General features: G+C 39.1%; 1 pseudogene; it reads right to left on the bottom strand.

The window, feature by feature from the left end:
* Positions 1-7,833, bottom strand: part of LOC103196468 — an 81,954-nt pseudogene that overhangs the window by 24,485 nt on the left and 49,636 nt on the right.

The raw sequence follows: 7,833 nt of genomic DNA, 5'->3' as shown, positions 1-7,833 counted from the left end.
AAAAAAAAATGTGTCATTACAGAACTTCTGGATGGTAGGGAAGTCAAGACACCACAAGATAGAACGGACTGTTCTAAACTTGGGGAGAAGACTATAAATCACAGGGTAACTTCAAAGAAAAATGATAAACCTTCACATGAAAAAAGAGGACCAGCATAAATATTCATCAAATACTAAAACAATAGCAATGAAGGAAGTGATAACACAATTCATAAACAAAATGAGTTCAACATAGAAAATTATATGGAACAAAGAAATTGATGCCACAAAAAAAGCACATAACAAAAATGACAGCAACAAATTCATATTTGTTGATAATTACATATCTGGCAAGGGACTTACTTCTAAGATTTATAGCGGAAGAGTGGATGACCAAACTATGGTACATATACATTAACAGAATGCTATGTAGTCTAAAGAATAATGTAGAGTCTGCAAAACACCGCATAATATAGATGAACTTGGAGGACATTATGCTGAGTGAAATAAGTCAATCATAGAAGGACAAATACAGTGTTAGTTCATTGTTGCAGAGGGTCAAGGAAAGGTTTATATATGGAGGGAAACTTTCTTTGTTGGTTGCCAGGGGTGGCAAGGGAGAGGAGGGAACACTGCAAAAAAAAAAAAGCACTGACCCATGTCACTTTAGTTTTGTGTATTTCACTCTACATAAATTATATTTCAATAAAATGCATTAAAACAATATCAAACACACATAAAATTTGAAGTTTTTATAAATGAATGTATCATAAACACACATACACCCATCACACACAAACACACACATACACTGATCACACAAATTTTGAGGTCATTTATAACTGAGTGTATTGTAAACACACACACCACCACCACTAACAACAACACACATATACACCATAAAAAAAAAAAAAGGTGGGAGGGCTACAGAAGAATCTTTCACAATTAGAAATTGGAGTTTTCACTATATTTCTTTCCTTTTAAGTGGTGCAGTTGTTCTTCCCACAGTAATCCCATGTGATTTCCTCAACTGCAATATAGACGATTTTTACTTCCTGGTAGCGTGTTTGGCTTGGGTTCTCCTTTGGACAATGCCTCACTTGGTTCATGTTTCATGCCTCCTTGATAGTGCTCCACTGTCATACAAACCACACTGAAAATTCCTAAAGATGAAAAAAAAAAAATGCTTAAACCTTTGCATTCAGATTTTTTTCTCTGTAAAGCAATCCATAAGATAGGAACCAGAAAGAGAAATGTAAGCAAACTCATTCATTCGTTCTTTCATTAGCTCAGCAAATAGTTATTGGGCATTTTCTATGTGTTAGGCATATTTTTAGGCATTTGAGAAACATCAATGAATAAAACAGTCAAAAATCCTTGTCCTCAGAGTTTATATTGTGGTATGAAGTGGAGAGAGACAATCGATACATTGTGTAATTCTTGTAGCATGATGGAAGGTGATATGTGGATAAAAGAAAGAAGTTGTTGTTGTTTTTAGGTGCCGTGGAGTCATTTCCGACTCATAGCGACCCCATGCACAGCAGAACGAAACACTGCCCGATCCCACACCAGCTCCATGATCCCTGCTATACTTGAGTCCATCATCGCAGCCACCTTGTCAATCCATCTCGTTGAAGGCCTTCCCCTCTTTCGTCGACCCTCCACCCTATCAAGCACGACATCCTTCTCCAGGCATGGTCCCTTCTGACAACATGACCAAACAAAGTAGGTGAGACGAAATCGGGCCATTCTTGCTTCCAAGGAGCATTTCGGGTGCACTTCCTCCAGGTCAGATCTGTTAATTCTTTTAGAAGTCCATGGTACTTTCAGCATTCTTCGCCAGCACCACAACTCGAAAGAATCAACTCTTTTTCGGTCTTCCTTATTCAGTGTCCAGCTCTCACATGCATATGAGGCAATTGGAAATATCATGGCTCCTGTCAGGTGCACCTTAGTCCTCAAGGAGACATCCTTGCTCCTCAGCACTCGAAACACTTCCTTCGTGGTTGACTTTCCCAATGCTACACATCGTCTAATGTCCTGACTCCTGCTTCCATTGCCATCGATTGTAGAACCAAGCAATGTGAATTCTTTGACAATCTCAATCTTCTCTCCATTTATTGTGATGCTGCTTATTGGTCCAGTTGTGAGGATTTTTGTTTTCTTTATATTGAGATGTAATCCATACTGCAGACTATATTCTTCAACCTTCATCAGTAAGTGTCTCAAGTCATCCTCACTTTCAGCAAGCAAAGTTATATCATCTGGGTATCTCAGTTGTTAATGATTCTTCCTACAATCCTGATGTCACGTTTTTCTTCATATAGTCCAGCTTCTCGGATGATTTGCCCAGCATATAGATTGAATAAGTATGGGAAAAGGATACAACCCTGATGCACTCCCTTCCTGATTTTAAACCACCCAGAGTCCCCTTGTTCCATTCAAATGACAACTTCCTGGTCACAGTACAGGTTCCTCATGAGTACAATCAAGTGCTTGGGAATTCCCATTCTTCTCAATGTTATCCATAATTTATCATGATCCACACAATCGAATGCCTTTGCATAGTCAATAAAACAAAGTAGACATCTTTCTGGTATCCTTTGCCTTGAGCCAAGATCCATCTGACAGCAGCTATGATATCCCTTGTTCTACGTCCTCTTCTGAATCCAGCTTGCACCTCTGGAAGTTCTCTGTCAATATACTGCTGCAAATGTTTTTGAATTATCTTCAGTAAGATCTTACTTGTGTGCAATATTAACAATATTGTTCTATAATTTTCACAAAAGGAAAAAGTAGAACAGTGTAAAAAAGATGAAGAATTCTGGGTGTGGAGTGTTGCAGGGAGCAATGAACCATATAGATGATCAGGGTGGTCATGTTGGGATGGTGACATTTGGGCAAAAACTCCAGAGAGGAGAGCAGTAACTATCTGGGGGAAGAGTAATCCAGGCAGAGGAAACAGGTGCAGCAGTGCTTGGTGAAGGACAGGTGGAAGCAAGCTGAGGCCTGTTTGGTGGAATATCCATTAGGCCTGTGTGTCTGGAATAGATTGAGTAAAGGTTAGAGTACTAAGAGACAAGAACAGTGGGGAGTGGAGGGACTATCATGAAGGGTCTTGTGGGCCAATGTAAAGACTGTAGCTCTTACTATATGAAGTAGAGAGCCATTGTGAAATCTTGAGTAGAGGAGTGACATAAGAACACTCTGTCAATTGTGCTGAAAATAGACCAAAGGGGTCAATGGTGATGCAGGGAGACCTGTGGTTGTAACAATTAGCTGCTGTAGATTCGGCCTCTGACCCATGACATCCCCATGCACAATGGTATTGTACCATTGTGATCCATAGGGTTTTCATTGGCTGATTTTTTGGAAGTAAATACCAAATCTTTCTTCCTGGTCCATTATAGTATGGAAGCTCCACTGAAACCTGTTCAGCATCATAGCAACATGCAAGCTTCCCTGACAGACGGGTGGTGAGTGTGTTTGAGGTTTGATTGGCTGGAAATTGAGCCCAGGTCTCCTTCATGGAAGGCAATAAGTCTATTGAACAACCATTGTCTCCTGGGAGACCTCTTAGGAAGCTGTTAAAATTATCTATGAGAGATGATGGTGACTTGGATCAGCATGGTAGCAGTGGAGATAGTGAAAGGAAGTTGACAGGAATCAGACTTACACGTTAAAAGCCAAAAACAATGACAACAATGACAAAAAATGACGAGCACATAAGAACAAAAACAATCAAGTAAATTCCAGTTTTCTTTTCACTTTGGTAATTTTATGCCCATTAGATTCTGATGCTACTTCTTTCTGCTTCCTTCATCAATACAAATAGTCTTTTTCAGGTCTGTTTGTAATTCTGTTATCTCTGTTTCTTTTTGTGGACAGTAAAACTTAAGAAGACTGACAAGGAAACAAAACTTCTTGACTGAGAAAGTTTGTGAAAGATGATTTTTTTAGAATGACATTATTCTTGCACAGACTGGCACAGTCCTTGTCACGTTAGAGGCATCTCTAGGTTTGCTGCAGCTGATCTCATTTAGGAAAAAGCATGAAGAAGGCAATTTTTAAGTTTTGGAAAACATGTACAGGGGAAAGGAGAGGAAGAAGTGGGTGGAGACAGGCAAAAACTTGCTCCTGTGTGTGTGTGCATTCTCTGGGTGCAAATGGTTACGCTCTTGACCACTTGATTCTACCCAGAGGTACCTCAAAAGAAAGGCCTGGTAATCTGCTTTCAAAAAGCTAAAGCCTTAAAAACCCTGTGGAGCAATTCTGTTCTGCACACAGGGGGTTGCTGTGAGTTGGAGTTGCCATGATTCAGCACAGACTTGCTGACAACTGGTTGGGGTGTGTGTGTGAGTGTGTGTGTGTGCATGCATTCTCTAGAGCAGAGAAAAGAAAGAATTAGAGAATAGGTTCTTTCTCCTTCTCCTTCAATTTCCCTTAATCACAGTTATTGCCCGTTTAAAAGTTAAAATAAAAATTTTTGAAATGTAGACAATTCCATCAAATAAAATATTTGAGAATCACTATGCCAACCCATAGGAGCTCTGGTAGCATAGTGCCTAAGGCACTTGACTGCTAACCAGAAGGCTGGTGGTTTAAACCCACCAGCCACTCCTCAGAAGGAAGGTTGGGCAATCTACTTCCATAGTGATACTGCCTCAGCAACCCAAGGAGGGCTCGCTAACAGTAGGGGCCGACTTGATGGCACATAACAACAACAGCAACATACCAACCCATGGTATTTTTAGAATGCTTAGTTTATTTTGTAGCCAGTATTTCATTTGTGACAAACAAGTTGAACTGATTTGTGTGTGTGTATATGGATCTGCAGGATAAAAGAAGGAACTAACATTTTCTTGAAAGTCTAATACATGCCTTGTATTTCACTATACTATATTGATCTTTCTTGATCTTGTCTATTCCTTTCTGTGAGTTATACATTAATATAATTTCTATTTTACAAATGAGAACATTAAGCTCAGAAGGTAAGAAGGTCCCCTTTGATCCACACAATTTTTAGATTTGAGGTGTCTTTGTTTCCATTTTGCTTTCAAGGATCAGCCTCCCTTAAGTTAAAATACTTACCCAGAAGTAATGAGTAAAATTCAGTGAGGAGAGTAGTGGAGAGAGGAAGCCATAAGGAAGCAGGCAAAGGTGGAAGCAGGAAGGAGGCCTGGGAAACAAATGGAAAAAGGGTTAAGAAATGTAAAATATGGTAGAGTGAAAACAAGTGTGTGACAGCATCCCAAAACTAAAGTGCTTTTCATGATTGAAAATGGCTGACCTAGGTCTGAATCAAAGCTCCATTTCTAAAATTAATCTTTAGCTTGTCCTAAATCTTTTCTGTCTTCCCAAGAAGGGAGCTTGTGATTTACAGCCTTATGACATGTCACTTCTTATAAAACTTTAACCACCCTCAGTAAACAATAGAAAAGGCAAGAATGCAGTTTATGGAGAAATATTTGGCAGGAAATGTTTATCAGGATAATAGTGGGAGAATGGTTGCACAGTATTCCCCAGGAAGACCGTATATATAGATATTTCAGAGAATCACTTGCTAGGTTAATTCCAAGAAATCTATGTTAGAAAATAAATGAGCTAACCTTACAAGATTTTAACTTGCTGTTGTCTTGCAAGGAGCTCTGGTGGTGCATTGGTTAAAGCATTTGTTTGCTAACCAGAAGGTTAGTGCTTTGGACTCACCAGCTTTCCACAGGACAAAGATGCAACAGTCTGCTTCCTTGGAAACCCTATGGGGCAGTTCTGCTCTGTCCTTAGGGTTGCTATGAGTCAGAAAAGACTCAAGGCCGTGCACTTAGTTTTTGGTACTGTCTTGTAACCACATGTAATCGCAAGTCCTCATGATTGTGGTCATATACTACCTTCCCCATTTTCTGTATGAAAACCTCACCTTTCCCTCAAAATGTTGGAACACTTTGTAGTCTCTCATTGTGTTGCCTGGCTTGAGCTTTCCCAACCCACCAATGAAGCTCTTTGCTTTGACTTTCAACAGAGTGTAAGTTTTGTTCAGTGCTGCAACATAAGTGAAAATGCGTCGAAACTTATTTACTGCTTTTGAGGAGTATGGGTTGAGTTAGAGCCTGGAAGCCAGGAAAAGAGAACTGGGAGAGTCTGAGGAGATTATGTTTAGAGGAAAAGGACATACTATAAACTAAATAGAGTCATAAATAGAGCAGAGAATAGGGAGATTTTCAAGCACTGTTTGTATCAGATTTCAGTTTTCTTTTCTGTACACAAACAATACTGGATGCATATAAAGACCATGCTTATGGATCTGTAGGACATGTTTCAGGCTGAAAGAGAAGATTCATCACTTACTTGTAGAATCAGGTATCATAAAAAGTGTTTTGGAGATGTGGGGAAACACAGTAACTGTGTCCATCCCTGATCCTAAGGAAGTGAAAGTGTTTCCTGAAAAATACATCCCATATAAATTTGACTCCAATCCCACACTAAGAACGTGCCATGACACATTATCTCTCACACACATATCCAGTGCAGGCAGGTTTCCATACGTGTATCCATTTATGGCTCCAAGATATTTGGGACAGAAAAAGAGTATTTATTTTACTGGTGATTGGTATCTTTTGAAATCTAACAAAGCACTAATCATAAAACCATTCATTCATGTAAGACTCTGGCAGCAAATATTTACAATTTCCCTTGTCTCTTTTGCTACTTAGTCATTCCATTGAAAGGCTGCAATGACATTAGAGAACTAGAGAATGGTCGAGTAGATGGTACTTTCACTAGATCATCTGATTCAACACAGGGTTGAAGGAGCCAAGGGCAGAGAGGCAGTGTCACATGCCCAGTGTCATTCAGCTAATGAATGGAACTGTTAGGATCGGAACCAAAGTCTTCAGATTCTAGACTGACACTTTTACCAGTACCCGGTACAATCTTCAAAACTAACCAACCAACCAATAAACCAACTCAATAAATATCCCACAACACCCCCATCACTAAATGTAGCAGCAGAGAAATATGACACTTTTCTGTCTCACATTGAGCAATAGTTTATACCAAAGAGACGTTGGAAAATACTTAGTAAATTGAATGCAAAATATCCACCCTAGTAGAGAATATTTTATTGGAAAAATATTTAAAGGAAACATGAAATGTGTTAACCAACCATTTGGGGGAACATATAAACCACTCTGAAACAATCTGTAATTCTTTAGGCAGAATTAAATTACATAATTACTTAATTCATTTATTTATAAATTAAGTTCCCCTTACAGTACATCTTGTTAGATTCTTGGAAGTCTGAGTCCTCTTTATCCACATTTTCAGGCTTTGTAGTATATATTCTGATATTTTCATCCAAGAGATAACTTTTATTTTCATCAAATATTGTGACAAGCAGGTAAAACTCGTTGTCTACTCTTTTCTGTGGAAGGGAAGAAAAAAGGGTAGACACAAAGTATAGTTGGCCCATACTCAAAATCTGTTCAAGTGGTTCATCTGCACACAGGATCTGCCATACAAAGGAATTTGTATACCAAACCCTCTGCCATCGAGTCAATTCTAACTCAGTGACCCCCATAGAGTTTCCAAGGCTGTAAATCTCTACAGAAGCAGACTGCCTCATCTTTCTTCCACAGATCAGCTGGTGGGTTCGAACCATAGACCTTTTTTGGTTAGCAGCCAAATGCTTTAACTACTAAACCACCAGAGCTCCTTGGGGATTTGTATACTCATGGAAAATCTGAGCAGTTGACCTGATTTCTGGACATTTATATAAGGGCACAAATTTAAGTGACTGGATTCATGACAGAACTAAGATACTGGAAGAAATATCCATGGCTTTATATATATATATAT

The sequence above is a fragment of the Orycteropus afer genome, unplaced genomic scaffold (genome assembly GCF_000298275.1).
Source record: "Orycteropus afer afer isolate SDZICR_OR568_19922 unplaced genomic scaffold, OryAfe1.0 scaffold00066, whole genome shotgun sequence".
In the NCBI taxonomy this organism is placed as follows: domain Eukaryota; kingdom Metazoa; phylum Chordata; class Mammalia; order Tubulidentata; family Orycteropodidae; genus Orycteropus; species Orycteropus afer.
The sequence above is the reverse complement of the archived record's forward strand: the minus strand, read 5'-3'. Positions and strand labels throughout refer to the sequence as shown.